The following is a 16,376-nucleotide window of genomic DNA, read 5'->3' on the forward strand; positions in this document are numbered from 1 at the left end:
GCCTGACACAAGCGGCCGGTTGTCTGTGGGTGTTGCTTTGTTTGTTTTGTTTTGTTGTTTTTTTTGTATGTACGAAAAGAGAGAGATACCAGTGATTCCTGTCCAGTCTTTGTTGTGTTTTGAACTTTTGTGTCGCAGGTGGTAGAAGAGCCGCTAGTCAGAAAGAGTGTCTGTGACAGTTAATGTCCGCGGCGTGTCAAGGCCCTTGTTGGGCTGATGGTTCTGTATTGATAGCAGAGCGGTAGAACCATCAAAGGCTGTGAAGTTAAGGGACATTGTCAGAATATCAAATCTTTTCTCCAAATTGCAGTCAGAAAGAAACTTATAGAAAAATATATAAAGGGATCTCTCAGGTTGATGTTAAATGGTTACTGAACGCTGTGGAGTGTGGTGGTTGACACGAGAGAGCCGGGGATCGTGACCGAGGACAGATCTGCCAGGACCTTCACCTCCACAGTCTGAGAGAACGGACCATTCCGCCATGTTGTTGGAGGCAGAAACTTTCACACAAAGTAAATCTGACCAGGCTTCAATTTCTCCAGCAGGGCCATGGTGATGGTTCCTGTTGGTGAGATTTAACTGGTGTTTAACTGCACATTTTGAATATATTGTTGAAAAAGGGGGATTTTGCTTTTTAAACTATTTACTTGTGATTATTGCTACAGACAACAGTTGGGTGTTAACTTCATTTCATGGTTATACTGAAAGGAATAGTTCAACAATTTGAAACGTGTTTATTTGCTTTCTTGACCAGAGAAAGATAAGAATATTGATGCCACTCACACACAGTGGGGGAAGAAGTACTCAGATCCTCCTTACTAATATCACACTGTGACATATTCAGCACTGTGACGATGCTTTTTCCATTTGAAGCAAGATAACAGTTTTTGTTTTATATTTAAATGAAAAATTAGAAGAAAATTCGTTTTTTTCTGGAAAGTAAAGTTATGAAAATGTGTAATCTGAAAAGTACCTTAAGCTATCAGACAAAGGTAACTGACAAATTGCAGAAAGTAAGGAGCACATTTACATTTCCCAAAATGTGTAACTATTCCTTTAATGTCTAAATGTAGTTAAAACGTTTTTTTGAAAAGAATATTGATTATTTGTTACTCCAATATGTTACTATCAAGATACGTGCAGATGCCTGTTTCAGTGAGTGGGGAACAACAGGACTTTGTGCTGCAAAGAAAGACAAACACAAAAACAATCCTGATGGCTGTGAGGTGCTATGTGAGAGAAGAGCAGGGGGTCAGGGCCATACACATTCCCTTATCCAGCACGACCAGGGTCCCATCAGAGGCCGCGGGTGGGGGTTCAGTTTGAGGTGATGGGGGGGCTTGGCTGAGCTGAAGGCTTTGTGAACGGCTTCACTTTTGACCCCTTCACTAGAGGCAAAGGGAATTGTGTGTGTGTCTTTTTTTTTGTTTCCTGAGGTCATCTGCCTTGAGACACCTAAACTGCCTCACACATCAGACACACCGACATCTTTATGGTGCCTGTGACTGAGTGGATTGGTTGAGTTCTCACTTTGCTTTTTGGTTGGTGCAAACATGGGGAATGTATCGTTCCATTTTGTTAGTTTTTTTGTGTGAAACTTTTCACATTAACTTTATTTTCTTAATCTTATAAAACATGCATTCCTATTTCTATTAATTTAATACATTTATTCTTGACTCAATTTCGACTGATTTCTCAACAAACTGTACGTAACTGAAAAAGTGTCAATAAGAAGGTAAAATCAAAGTCTGTTAGTAGATCACATTAACCTACAAAACCGGCCTTTTATCAGTTAAGAGAAAAGCATTGAGGCCTAACCTGTCCTGGCAAAGACCTGGAGGATAGAAATGAGTTACTGATTTCCACATGGATCATTGTTGCGGGACAGGAGGAGTCTTGGTGGTTCCCCCCTTCCCCTGCAACATGTATGACCTCTTCTCTCAACATCTATCACCACACTCATCCGTTAACCTTCTCTCTGCAGCACTTTTCCATTCCCCAGCTAAACCAGGCGTTTCTGGAGGCGTATGAGGATGGTGTAATGTGTCCCAGCTACATTGGGTTCATCTGGAATTTCCATGAAACCAGCGCTGTGTCCTCTTCTAATCAGAAGTCACTTTCACGTGGAAGGAGGCAGAGTTGGAGCTGTGTGTGTGTAAGGACAAGGTCAAATAACAACACCATGCAGCAGCAGCAGTTAACAAACCCTAGCTATAATAATTAGGTTTGAAATGTTTGATCATTTGTGTGCTCAACCGTCAGGTAAAGTGCTCTGATAGACCACAGGGCTCCAGGGGCTGGACCAGCTGTCAATTGTGGGAGGCGGATGGCAAATTCNGTAGCTACCGATTTCCAACGAGAGACAATGTATAACAGTGTAACGGCTGTGTGTCGCTAAACGTTGCTATGGAAACCACACGATGTAGGCTCGTGGAAGTAGTTTCGGTAGGCTAGTGGCGTGTGTAGGCCACTGGATAATTTGTGATTAGGCACGTTCTATTTGATCGTTGTTTGATCGTGGAATCAAACACGCCTATTGACCAATCAGAGAGCTTGCTCAAACCTATGTGTTATAGAATCCTGCTTCTAATCCTTGTGCTAACCTAAGCTTGTCTACCAGACACAGGAGTGGTGTTGATCGTTTCCTCTAACTCTCTAGGATGTGCTCTGCTCAGTAGTTTTTGTACTTCACTGCAGTTTGACTTTTTGCAAGTGTACGACTGCCTTCACACCCTCACACATTCTCGCACACATTCTCACACTCACACACACTCAGGCCCCTGGAGAGAAAGTGCATCCTGAGAGCTGTTCTTTGCTTCATGGTGACAGCAGCCATTGTCGACAGCTTCCATGAACTTCAGGTCAGGCAGACTTTCCTCCACCACATCGCCTGACTCTTTTGCGCTGCAGCCCGAGCCTCCGCTGTCCTCCGAGTCTCCGCTGTCCTCCACGGACAGAGACGGGCGGCTGCTGCTAGCCCCAGACGAGAGGTTGGTCATCTCCGTCTCGTCATGAGAGTAACGGCCCGAGTCGCCGGTTGCGTGGCTGCCCTCGCTGCTGGAGGAGCCCTCTGAGTCCCCGGGCGACCAGCGCATTGCCTGCATGGCGTCGGGCTGATCTGGAGACAGGTTCAGCTCCTCTTCATAGGTCAGCACGGTGGAGCCGGGCTGGTAGGAGGCGGGTCTCACACTCTGCAGCACAGAGGAAGGGATGATTAGTCTGAGTGTCTGAGTGTTTATGGCTCTGTTGTAGAACTGCAACAATAGGTTTACTACGTCTATAAATCGATTAAAACAAAAATAATTGGAAATAATTTAGTCTATAGATTCATCTTAAAGTAGTCTTTCATGCAAAAATGGCATGAAATGCTGCTTTCAGCCTCTCAAATCTGGAGAGTTACTGCTTTCTCTGTTTTATGCCATATTTAATAGAACGTCTTTGGTTTTTGGACTGACCAAACAAGACGTTTGAAAACTTGACCTTGGAATTTTCGAAAGTGAATGGACATTTTTCACTATTTTAAACCTAACAATGAATCCAGACATGAATCTGGAGATTTATCAATAATAAAACATCATTTGTTACAGCCCTAGTCAAATGGGAAGTAAAAAGGTCTTATATCTAAGTCCCAGGCCGACTGTTACCCAAACAAAGACAAACAAGCAAATAGTAGTGTTTAGGTTTAAGCTGAGGTTTGGGTCTGATTTATTTTTTAACCATATGCAAATTGTAATTTACAAAGCAATGAATTGTTCGTATCGATTTTGCTACAAGTTGCTGACAATTAACCAAGCAAGAGTCCTCTTTTCAAATCTTACCTGCAGTACTGTACTGACCTTTTTGGCATTACTGCTGAAGGAAAACCATTTCTCTTTCTTCTCAGTGCTTGGCTGAACAGGGCCGAGAGAATTGATAATGAGATTTGTTCCACCCTAAAAGTGAAAAATATATAAGTAAACTTGGTAAATATAGTAAGTTTGAAAAAGCACAAGCCATATCCAGTACTTTACTGTAAAATGAATATGATCAAGTGATACTCTTGCAACTATATTTTATATCATCAGGTAGTATAATTAATAATATCCTTACAAACATTGTAATGTTTCCAAAAGATGTGTTAATATTTCCACTGCTTCCACTCAACTGCTCTAGGCCCCCAAAAAATACTAAATCCAGAGCTTTTCCAGTCTTTCAGTGAGCGTGTGTGTCTGAGTGTGAAGTACCTTGGCATCGATGAAGTGGTTTGGACTCAGCATCGGCACGCTGACATCAGCGCTCTCTGTTTGTCCCTCAGAGCCCAGCTGTCCTGCAGCTGGGGCAGATGTGCCCGCTCCTTCTCTGTACGCTTTAAATGCTGAGAATTTCCTGGAGGAAGAAAACATGATGTCAGTACAAACAGAGAATACACTGGGCATCTGCTGTTTAACAATATGTGTTCGGACAGTCTAAGTACCTTTTTTTGCCTCTGCAGACGATGATGAAGGCACAGATGATGATGCAGATGAGAGCGATGCAGACTCCCACAGTGATTCCTGTCATTGACTTTTGGTCCAGGTGGTAGAAACCATCAGAAAAGGCTGTGAAAGTTAAAGGGAACATTGTCAGAATATCAATCCTTTTCCAAATTGCAGTCAGAAAGAAACTTATAGAAAATATATAAAGGGATTCTCTCAGGTTGATGTTAATGGTACTGACCTGTGGAGTGTGTGTTGCCACGAGAGAGCCGGGGATCGTGACCCGAGGACAGATCTGCCAGGACCTTCACCTCCACAGTCTGAGAGAACGGACCATCGCCCATGTTGTTGGAGGCAGAAACTTTCACAAAGTAAATCTGACCAGGCTTCAATTTCTCCAGCAGGGCCATGGTGATGGTTCCTGTTGGTGAGATTTAACTGGTGTTTAACTGCACATTTTGACCCCTTCACTAGAGGCAAAGGGAATTGTGTGTGTGTCTTTTTTTTTGTTTCCTGAGGTCATCTGCCTTGAGACACCTAAACTGCCTCACACATCAGACACACCGACATCTTTATGGTGCCTGTGACTGAGTGGATTGGTTGAGTTCTCACTTTGCTTTTTGGTTGGTGCAAACATGGGGAATGTATCGTTTCATTTTGTATTTGGTTAGGTTTTTTTGTGTGAAACTTTTCACATTAACTTTATTTTCTTAATCTTATAAAACATGCATCCTATTTCTATTAATTTAATACATTTATGTTTGACTCAATTTCGACTGATTTCACAAACTGTACTGTAACTGAAAAGTGTCAATAAGAAGGTAAATCAAAGTCTTTGTAGTAATCACATTAAACCTACAAACCGGTCTTTTATCAGTAAGACAAAAGCATTGAGCCTAACCTGTCCTGGCAAAGACTGGAGGATAAAATGAGTTACTGATTTCCAATGGATCATTTGTGCGGGACAGGAGGAAGTCTTTGTGGTCCCCCCCTTCCCCTGCAAACATGTATAACCTCTTTCTCTCAACATCTATCACCACACTCATCCTTACCTTCTCTCTGCAGCACTTTCCATTCCCCAGCTAACCAGGCGTTTCTGGAGGCGTAGAGGATGGTGTAATGTGTCACAGCTACATTGGGTTCATCTGGATTTTTCCATGAAACCAGCGCTGTGTCCTCTTCTATCAGAGTCACTTTCACGTTGGAAGGAGGCAGAGTTGGAGCTGTGTGTGTGTAAGGAGCAAGGTCAAATAACAACACCATGCAGCAGCAGCAGTAACAAACTCCTAGCTATAATAAATAGGTTTGAAATGTTTGATCATTTTGTGCTCACCGTCAGGTAAAGTGCTCTGATAGACCACAGGGCTCCAGGGGCTGGACAGCTGGTCAATGTGGAGGCGGATGGCAAATTCATACTTGGTGTTGGGCTCCAGATCTCTCACCAGGAGGTTCTGCACATTCCTGTAGGAAAAAGAAAATCAGAGACTTTTAACTCTTAACACTAATGATCTATTATTACTTTATAAACATTTTAACTGTTTAAATGTGAGTTTAAATGACACTGTTAAACAATTATTACTTTCTGTTTACTAAAAACCCCGGTGGAAACCAGAAATATAGCATGTATCATAGGAAACCCTAACATCTTCAAGCCACTTCTCTAAAATGTAAAACCTGATATGATATAATGCACAATGTTGTGTTGTTATAGCCATTGGATCAAGCATTGTGGATTTAGTGGGTTTCATTGGTGACACTTAAGTCCTACTGGGTCTACGGGGCTGTACTATGATGACACCATAAACAAATAATAACACAACAAATGATGACTTTCCCAGCTATGTGTATTTTATTATATAGTAAGTCACGATGATCTACATAATTATCTAATCAGTTTTGACTTTTGAAATAGTCTGATAATAAAAAGTCTTGTCCAGCAGATGGTGGTATGGAGCTGCGCTGACTGTGGGAAAAGACACCACTGAGAGTTTAAAGTGACCAAAACACTCTCCCCAACAAGTGGGAAAAAAAGTATTTATGTTGTTAAGTTTTAAGTGTTTCTGATATGGCACAGCTGAGGTTGTGGTAGGACAACTTATTGACAATAAGGTGTTAAGATAAGAGCAGAACTGCAGCGTGAGACTAAGTCATCTCATCATACATTAAGATAGACCAAACACACAGTAACATCTGTTTTAAATCAGTATTCACTATCAATAAAACGCTCTAAACAGAGAGCATTGTCCCTTCGAATGTGCTTGTCCCAAACTGTACTAATTATTTAAAAGTTGACACATTTATCATCAACACAATGATAAAAAAGCTGCCTGTGTTGTTAGTAGAATTCTTACGTCTGCAGGTAGAGCACCAGCGAGGCGTTCTGCAGGCCTACTGGGTTGCAGCGCACGGTGTAGTTGATGGTTTGGCTGGAGGTGAAGGCTGGTCGACCCCAGCGCAGAAACACCGAGCTGGAGCTGTTGCTCTTGATGTAGACGTTGTGTGGAGGAGGTGGAGGAGGCACCAGGCGATCTCTGACAGCTACGAGACACATTGAGGGTAAAGTTATTTACTGTTGCAATACAAGAGACACCAACATGCTTCTATAGCGGTGAACAAAGGCCATTGTAGGTACAAAATAAATAAATTAAATAGAGTGGGGAGGGGGCAAGTATTCAGGAAATGTCCAACATTTCAGTTGTTATTTATTATCTGAGATACATTTTGAGGAAGATTCAGTTTTTATCTCTTGCAAATGTATGCCATTAAAGTCTGAGACATAACCTCATTTTTGTCTTTTGTTTCTTATGGTTTAAACACTTCAACCGTAGAGAATAATATTTAAGTTTTACTCTCATATTATATATGACTTATATCTTAGGAATAAGAATAAGAATATTACCACCCATCCCTCCGTATGTAAAAAGAAAATGACAGTACAACGGTCCTTATATGCAATCTAATGTTATTGTCACACTTTTGCAACTTACAGACACATCCAGTGGTGCTGACAGTCTGGTCAGCCTGGTAGCCTTCTCCGACAAAATTATAAGCCAGAAGCTTCACATGGTACTTCTTCCTTGGGTCTATATTTGGAAAAAGAAAGAAACAAAAATGTCTTTAATAATCATAACAACCACAGAGAATGTAAAGTTTAGCTGTAAAATACATCAGTAAATATGCAGTCTTAGATCTGGACTTCAGGAAACATCTACAGAGAAGTATTCTCAACAACACTTCATTTTTCACCATGGACCACAACAGATGACAACGTGATTCGTCCAGCTAACAGGAAGCAGGGTGATACATGAAAGAGGCCTGGGCCGTGTGGGTGTGGGGCCAGTGAGGGTTTCTGGTCTAATGGTGTGGTGGGAACCAGAGGTGAGGGCATTGTGACAGATGCTCTGTGACGTGAGTCCTTTGGTCAGTTTCTGCAGTGCTCAGGGCAGCAGAACAGAGGAGCTCCACTATCCATCACCCTGTCACCCCCAAGTCTTTTGATAACATCAGAAAAGCCCCTTCTTTGCCCCAGTCAGGCCTGCTGGTCAGTGGTCAGTGGCCACTCCTATTCAGGTCCAGAATCTGGGGGTCACATCGACGGACAAAATCCCATGGGAAGGGCTTTGCTGACGGTCAACAATAGTTTCAGGCCTCGGTGACCCTGAAGAGCCTCGATGAACAAAAGCCATCTGACCAAATGTCCCTCTTACCCCTAAAAGAATAATTAGCAGGGTCTAATTTCAATTTTTGCATGTGATATTGATTTTGTGAGCCATATATGTAAAATAAAAGCACAGTGAACCCCTGCCTCTTTAATGAATGTTTCTCAAATGTTTGGTCACAGTTTGTTTGGAAGATGTGTATGTGTGAAAAAAGAAAATGCTATTTATGCTCAAAAAATAAATGTAGAGCATTTTCTGACCTGAGGACTTCGATGTTTGTTAGGAAGTTTTAAATAGGTAACAGTGGGACCACCTGGCATTCTCGTCATTGTGATTTTTTATGTATGTTTTTGTTCAGAAGAAGTTCAAATTACTTTAATGTTGTGTTCTTAGTTGTCTCTGTGTTTTAACTTAAGCCCCTAAATAGATATTAACTCCAATATGACCATGAGCATTTTGCTGGCAATGATCTGGCTTCTATTACTTTTATAAAAGTTTGTCCTATCACTAAAACAAACTTCTATTTCTTTATAAAACATTTAGAGGCTCTTGAGAAGAGTCCCACAAGACCACAGGAGATGAATGTGTGTCCATGGAGGTAAGAGAAGTTTAGGAGGGGTGGAGTGGTGCACCCCCATGCTGCCCTGAGGAGCTTCACTAGAGCCAGACCAGGGCCAGCAGGTCAGGCCGAGATTAAACTCTGAAAGAATCTGAGGTCACGGGTGTGCAATATGAGAAGAGCCTCCTTTTTTTCTCCCTCCTGAAAACTATTTAGCTATATTCAATGACAATTAGGAGTCAAATGTAAATATGAACACTTAAATCAACAATCATGAAATCCATATTGAATTTCCGGAAGAGTTACATAATACCAAGACTGGTTTGAAATGAACATCTTTTCTGTTGATTACTTTTTTTTCTCATTGCAAGAGATAAACAAAACCAGGAGGCTTTTTGTCCACCTTGTTATCCTGTGTTTTCCGCCCTGTTTGTGATGCCTCAGTGTCCACCACCTCTAAAGAGAAGCATGCACACAGTATGCACCTCTACCCAGCCCCACAGTACAATGGGCCTGCCGTAATTATGCGAGAGAGTAGCTCTGCGAGGGGGGAAGCTGACATCTGGGCCACGACCTTTGACATGGAATCTGGGCAAGCTAAATCCTGCAAAAGGAGGGGGGACAGGGCTCTCTCTGAGGGGGGAGGGTCAAGCAGAGGAAGTGAGTGGAAAAACAGGGAAACACCTAGAGTCAAAATAAAATGCCACTTGATAGGTGATGACACTGAGTCCTGATAAGAGAAAACTCAGAGGACAGGTTTGACGTTCACTCGCAATGGACCTGACACCTGAAGCTCTTAACATAAACGTTATGTGAATACCCTCTCTACCACAGATAGCTAAATAGTTGTCATTAATAATCAAACATACCGTGCTTTTCTGAAAAAATCCTGATATTAAGGCAGCAACTAACGCTTATTTGGCAAATAATTTTTTTCAAATGTCTAAAGTTCACCACTAATTATTTCATTCAAATATTTTTGAATGTTCCAAACTAAATAACATTTAGTTTACACAGTCATAAAACGCAGAAAAGAAGAAAACTATCACATTTTGAAACATGACGATAGCCATGTTTGGCATTATTGCTGGATAAAAAGAAACTAAAATGACAACTTCACAATCAAAATAAAACTAAATTTCATTTCATCTTCTTATTGTTTCTACCTCTCTACTTTGTAAAGCAGTGAATCCGTATTACAAAATATAATTGTGGCTGCGTTACCTCACATTTTATTCTTAGAGTGCGGCGTTCTGCTCGAGTTGCCATTCCTTGAGAGAAGAAATGTTTCCGACCTTCCCACTGGGATACATCTCACATGGCCTCACTCCCATAAATTATGCTGTTTGTATTAAAGGGCATATTTTAGCCATTTGTGGTCACCCCCCTTTTTTTACAGCCAAAATGCAGATCCTGTTGGCCCCTGAGGTTTTTGTTCTGCCCTGCGAAAGGCCCCCCAGGCCAGGCCTGAACAGGGGCCATAAATGTCAACTCCTGCATGAACCCTCACACCAGCATCTATCATCTCCCTCTCTGTCCTCCCCTTCTCTCTTGTGCCCTTACTCACACAAATCAACTACTGACACGCACAAGTTAAGCACAAAATGACCTTTTAAAATGATGGTCAGCATAGAAATCTAGTTATCACACGAAGCACGCTTTGCCTTGTGTCTAATAAAAGGAATGGACAAGAAGATGGCCTGCAGCTAAGAGATAAATCTACAGTTGTGCACACAGCGCGGCCTGGTGCCAACAGGTATGAGAGGTATTTAAGCCTCGACTACAAGCCGTCTAGATATTCTTCTCTTGAGCCAAGCAGAGGCTACACACGCGAGGAAAGGTCACATCACCATGTCATTTATACCCAACTGGAGCCTCTCAAACACATTCCTGTCTCTCAGGGTGTGCTTTCAATCATCTGCATTGGTCATAAGTGATAATTTACAGCCAGCTCGAAGCATGTTCTTCTGCGGCTGAACACACAGCTCCGTCTGCAGCATCCACCGCTGACAGCTCGGAAATCAATGTTATTGGAAAAAGAAGGCATGTCCACTGCTGGAATATAGGAAATGTCATTTACAGTACAAGCAGATTTAATTCGCAAAGCAATCACTTGCTGAGAAAGCTCTACGGTCAGCATTTTTGTTGTCTCAAGGACACAACATATGGACTCTTTTTTTGAGCATATGTAGCTTCAAATCTTAATTCCTGGTCATTAATGTAGTTTCCCTTCAAACCAAAGCCCTCTTTACATCCTGGTCAGGTGTTACTTTGTGATTAAATATCTACATTTCTAGATGATCAGAGACAATAACATTATGCATTCATTTTTAAGTAGTACAATTATTGTTGAAGTATTATGTTTAAAACTTGTGATACTAAAGATCTAGGGGTGCACCAACTCATCACCTGACTACCTTTAAGACTATATAACATTTGATGACAAGAAATGACATACTCTACCTCTTGTACATGAGAAGTGAAACTCATAAGTAATCAAATGTACCCTGGCTTAAATGCTTACACTCACTACATTTGCATTATTCCTAACACAGTGGTTTTGCTTCTACAGCCTTAACTTTGTCTTGTAGGACCAGCAGCTTAGGGTGGCTAATGTTCGTGAATGTTAACACACTTTAGAAACAGTAAATGTTGCTTTAAAACTTAAATGACTGAGTATTCTCTATTTGTGCTACTGTCAGAGTAGCGTGGACTTATATATGCATCTTCTTGTATGTCATTAGTTTATTAAATTGCTTAAATATTTTTGATCAATTTAAAAACAGCCTATTGCATATATTATGCTGCAGCTTGGAACAATATTAAACATATGAAAAAGTGATGTCTTTAAGAAGGAAGAAGTCATTTGTAAAAGTGTTCAAGCCATTTAGTCGGGTTCCTCACAGCTCTGCGGGGTTTTCTGATGAAGGATGTGTTGCCACACAGGAGGTCACATGCTTGTGCACAGTTCTACAACTAATTCATGAGAAAGAAATCTCAGAGCTGCAAGATAGTGAGCTCACAAGACGTGCTCATTGTTAGGCCTACAGCTCGATCAGTGAGAGGCTGCATTTCCTTTAGGTCTTAGCTAATAAACTGTCTTTGTGGTTCTCAAAGCCAAACACAATGAGAGTCTTTGATGTCAATGCTCCTCCAGCAACGCAGCTCAAAGCAGTCATAAAACACATAATAAATCTGCCTCCACTAAACAGCTTTCCTCTCTTCAACACAGCAGCCCTGCAAAGCTCCTTTATGGAAGAGGAACAAAAAGATGATTCTTTTTATTCAGCTGAAGCTCTATTTTTGGTATTGCTCATTTATTTTTGGCTTTATATTTATCAGCAGCTTCATCTTCCTCCAAGCACTTTGAAACATTCAGAGCAGTAGGATGATAAAGAGTAGGGGAACTTTTAAGAGCGGCAGATCTTTCCGAATATACACGTCAATAAAACAGTTATGACAATAATATAAAATATAATTACATTTAATAAGCAAAACACAAATTAAACAGTCCGTTTTTTCTTTCTGAAAATGATCCATTATCAAACCTGCATCCCAGGTGTTTATATTTAGCTAAGTAAGTTAAGTAGTTATTCTGATTGTATCAGTATTAGTGTTCATTATTCATTAAAGTCCTTATCCTTAGTAGAAGCAACAGGAGTAGAGGTTCATTGTGGATGTATTTATCATTTTGGTGTTTAACCCATAACATGAAATATCTAATTAACTAAATGCCTGCAGCGGTTAGAGTTAACACCCAAAGTCATTTTTAGTGCCTATTCATCTTTCTTTCTTTCTGATCCCGTTCTAGCACAAGCTTACTGATTTACAATTCAGCTGCTGACCACCTGGTTGACCCCTCGCCACAGATGGTCAGTTGTCCAATGCGTTGGCCTGAGCCCCCTCTCCTCTCTCAAACAAAAAAAATCCAAAATGAATCTGACCTAAAAGCCAAAAGAGCTGTGATATGTCCAGAACACCATCCAGCAGCTGCTGAATAGGCACACACATTAAAGTCCGGCCCAGAGGTTGGGAGGTCATGGAAGTGGGACGTGATGCCGTTCTGTTTCACGGATCTCCTCTACAACCAACTAATCACTTATATGCTTAGCCGTCATCAATAGATGCCACTGCTGCTTGTTGAACCACCCAAAACTATTTAACCTGCTTAAACAATTTCAAATGACCGTTAAGATATTTTTAATTAAAAAGTGTTGCTAATAAATGTACAATTATAAATATGTGGCTGCACGCTCATATTCTTTCAAATTATTTCACATGGCCTCACATGTTCTAAGATGTAAAGAGGATTACTTTAGCTCCCTAATGAGCAACTATAATGTAGAACTACCTTGACTTATCCCCAAATATTTTGATAATAGATTAATGGTTGAACAGTTTTTTTTAAGTACTTTTTTTTGTCTCCCTATTAGGGAGATATATTCCCTTCTTTTCTCTGTTTTACATAATTTTAAGTGTAATATATTTGGCTTTTGGAGTGACAAAACAACAACATTTAAAGACATTATGGTGGACACTATTCAGGTATTTCTAAACTAATTGGTGGCTTGATTGGAAATGAAAAGCATTGTGAGTTTCAGCATGGATACCAGATACCACAGTGGCAGAAGGTAACTCAAATGATCTGAACCAAAAACTCACCGAGGCCTCCGATGGTGTAAGTATTATCCAAGGCGCGAAGCTGAAGCGGCGCCCTCTCTGACTGGCTCTCTTCGTGGTAGAAGAGCTTGTAGCCTTGAACACTAGCTGAGTTCCTGGGAGACAGCTGCCAGCGCGCCAAGATAGTGGTGCAGTTTAAAGGCTCTAAATGCAGCTCAGGAGCCATGGGAACTAAAGACAAGATAAAGAAAAAACATTTAGATATTGTGTGATGGATAACAGTCCTACAAAGAAAAACAAGAAACAGTCATTGATCCAGAAACAGATGTGATTCATAAACATCGTTCTGATAGGTGCATCTTATCGCTGAAGCTTTTCAGAAAACAGGAACTTGTACAACTGGAATCTCTTCACAGAGTTGTTTCCAGTGTTTTTGTGAGGCACATGGGAGTTTTCTTTGAAAAGTGGAACTACCATCTGATGCTTTACCAAGTGTTTCACACTCAAAGCAGACTTGAGTCAACCCACCGAGCTGTCAGGGGAGTCATTTCACACCTTTTTATTTTAGGAATGAGGGGAATGGAGTTTACCAATAGAAGTCTTTGGGACTTGAAACAGAGAGAGAAAGAGAAGGGCAGGAAAAACAAATCCTCCCGTCCCCCACCTCAAAGCTTCAGATGTGGCTCTAACAACCATACACTGTGTCCCACCCAGAGACCTGAGTCGCTCCTTTTATGACCCATGACTGAAACCCCTCCAATGCTACTGACAGTGCAGGGCAAAGGTCACAGAGTAACAAACGCAAGGCCTTAACAAGATTATTAGAGCACGTTTTTATCTTGATTCGGTCTTAAGGTTTAAAGGAACCATCCACCCCAAAATCTGAAATATCAATTTTTCCTCTGTGCCGGATATCAGTCTACATAGTTTTAATGAGAGTTGCTATTTTCTTTCAGCTAAACAACGCCGAAATGAGTACAAGCCTTTTTTCATGAAAAGGTGATTGATAAAATATTGTTCCAACATGAACTGCTCTCAACAATGTATGTGGATTATCTCAAGTAACTACGTTATGATTTCACCAAAACGCGGATGCCATCTTGTTCCATTATATTGAAAATAATCTCTTTGTCGATATCTCTAACACTCGGAACCTCACATCAAGAATAATGATTGATAAATAGCATTTCAGGTGAGAGAAAGAAAATGTCCCTCTGATTTTGGGCTGAACTGTGCCTTTAAGCGGAAGATAAATGTTTAGTGATCATTAACAATGATGCTAAACTTCAGTCTGCATGTTTGAAATCGTGGATATGACAACAGTTCCCTCATCTTTAATACACCATGAAGGCTGTATGGCAGAAATGTGTTACCTCGAGCACTCGATAGCTTCGGAGTGCGGTGAGACGTCCAGGCGGACTGCTCCCCCCACCCGATGCTGGTGGCAGCAACGATTCGCAGCAGGTAGATGGTGTCGGACTGCAGGTTCTCCAGGAGGTGCTGCGTCTTCTCTCCAGGTAGCTCCAGCTGTGACACCGTGCTCTCAGCACTGGTGCGGTAGGACAAACGGTAGGCGGAGACTCGGCCACGACTCAGCTTGTCTGGAAGCGGCTGCCAAGACACCTGGATGTCCATGGGACTGCGGCTGGTGAGGCTGAGCTCAGGAGCACGGAGGGGAACTGTGGAGCGAAAAGACAGGGACGTTAGGACCAAAAAAAAACTGGAGTCCTCCCTTCTATTCCCCATGTTGTGAATAGCTGTTTCTTCTGAAGGGTTTTCATGGCTAGGAAAAGGCACTCTTGGAGATGAGGTTCAGTGGCGACAGCTTTTACCAAACACACTAGATCACTCTTGAATGAATTGTTATAACCATATACATTCAGAGGCCTCCCCAAGATATACAGTGAGCCCTGAGACAATATAATTATGTACACCAATACAAATGATGTGTCTTATTCAATTTCTTGCAAATCAATGCAGGGCTGTTTCATGGCATTATTCCAATCAGTGGGCCAGAAATGAACCTCAGTTACTCATGGTGGCTACAGTTGGTAATCACATTTCAGAATATGATGCAAGATCATTTTAAGTCATATTTTCACGAGGTTACAAAGGGTCTTGCATGTAAAAAAAGAAATGTTTTACCCTGATTATAACTTGATTTAATCGTCTAACCAGAGCACCTATTTAGGCTGACCTCCAGCTTGCCCTGCCTGCTATGTAAAATCATTTCATAACTTCAGTCATGTAGACAGACACAGGGCAGCCTTTGACCCACAGGTCATGAACAAATGAGGTTTTCATGGAATTCAAAATCACTCACAAGGCATTAGATGTATGCATTGGAGCTTGTGTAAGTAGGCACACACACATACATGTACACACACTGTTCAAATAATGAGTTTATCTCTACATCAATAAGCAAGCTCATTTACAGCACCTACAATATGTTATAAACAAACATCCTCTGAGCTCCCAATGGAATAACATGGTCTCTGTAGATCGATAATGGCCGTTTGTCCTTTATCTGCCCATCACACTCTCTATACATGTCTTACTTCTGATCGGTATTTTAGTGTTTGTGACCTTCACTGAGTGTATGCCTCACCATCCTCGAGTGTGTGCTGGAACACGTTGTCCGACATGCGGCTGGCTCCCATGGGCATGTAGGCCACCACGTAGAAAGTGTAGTTTCGAGCCGGCTCCAGGTCATCAATAATGTAGCGAGTTGTATCGTTTCCAATCACAACTTGATATTCCTCGTTGTTTAGTCCTGGACCAATTATAACATCGTTAAAGGAGACTTATATAAACACAATCAATAGTGCTTCTGATGAGAACTGCTGTTGTTGGTACGGAACAAAATCATAATCATGCAATAACAAAATATCTTATATCAACAGTCATCACTTCCTGGAGCAGTTTTTGAACATTCATTTCTATGTTTACTTGTAGCAGTTTTTATAAATGACCTATTGTGGAATATGTATTTAATTAAAGCAGATTAGAACATTCACACAAAGATGTATTTTCTTCCCAGGGTAAGAAAAGACATGGTCTGATTTCTGACTTTGTAAACAAGGT

Source organism: Notothenia coriiceps, unplaced genomic scaffold (genome assembly GCF_000735185.1).
Source record: "Notothenia coriiceps isolate Sejong01 unplaced genomic scaffold, NC01 NC01_scaffold00037246, whole genome shotgun sequence".
In the NCBI taxonomy this organism is placed as follows: domain Eukaryota; kingdom Metazoa; phylum Chordata; class Actinopteri; order Perciformes; family Nototheniidae; genus Notothenia; species Notothenia coriiceps.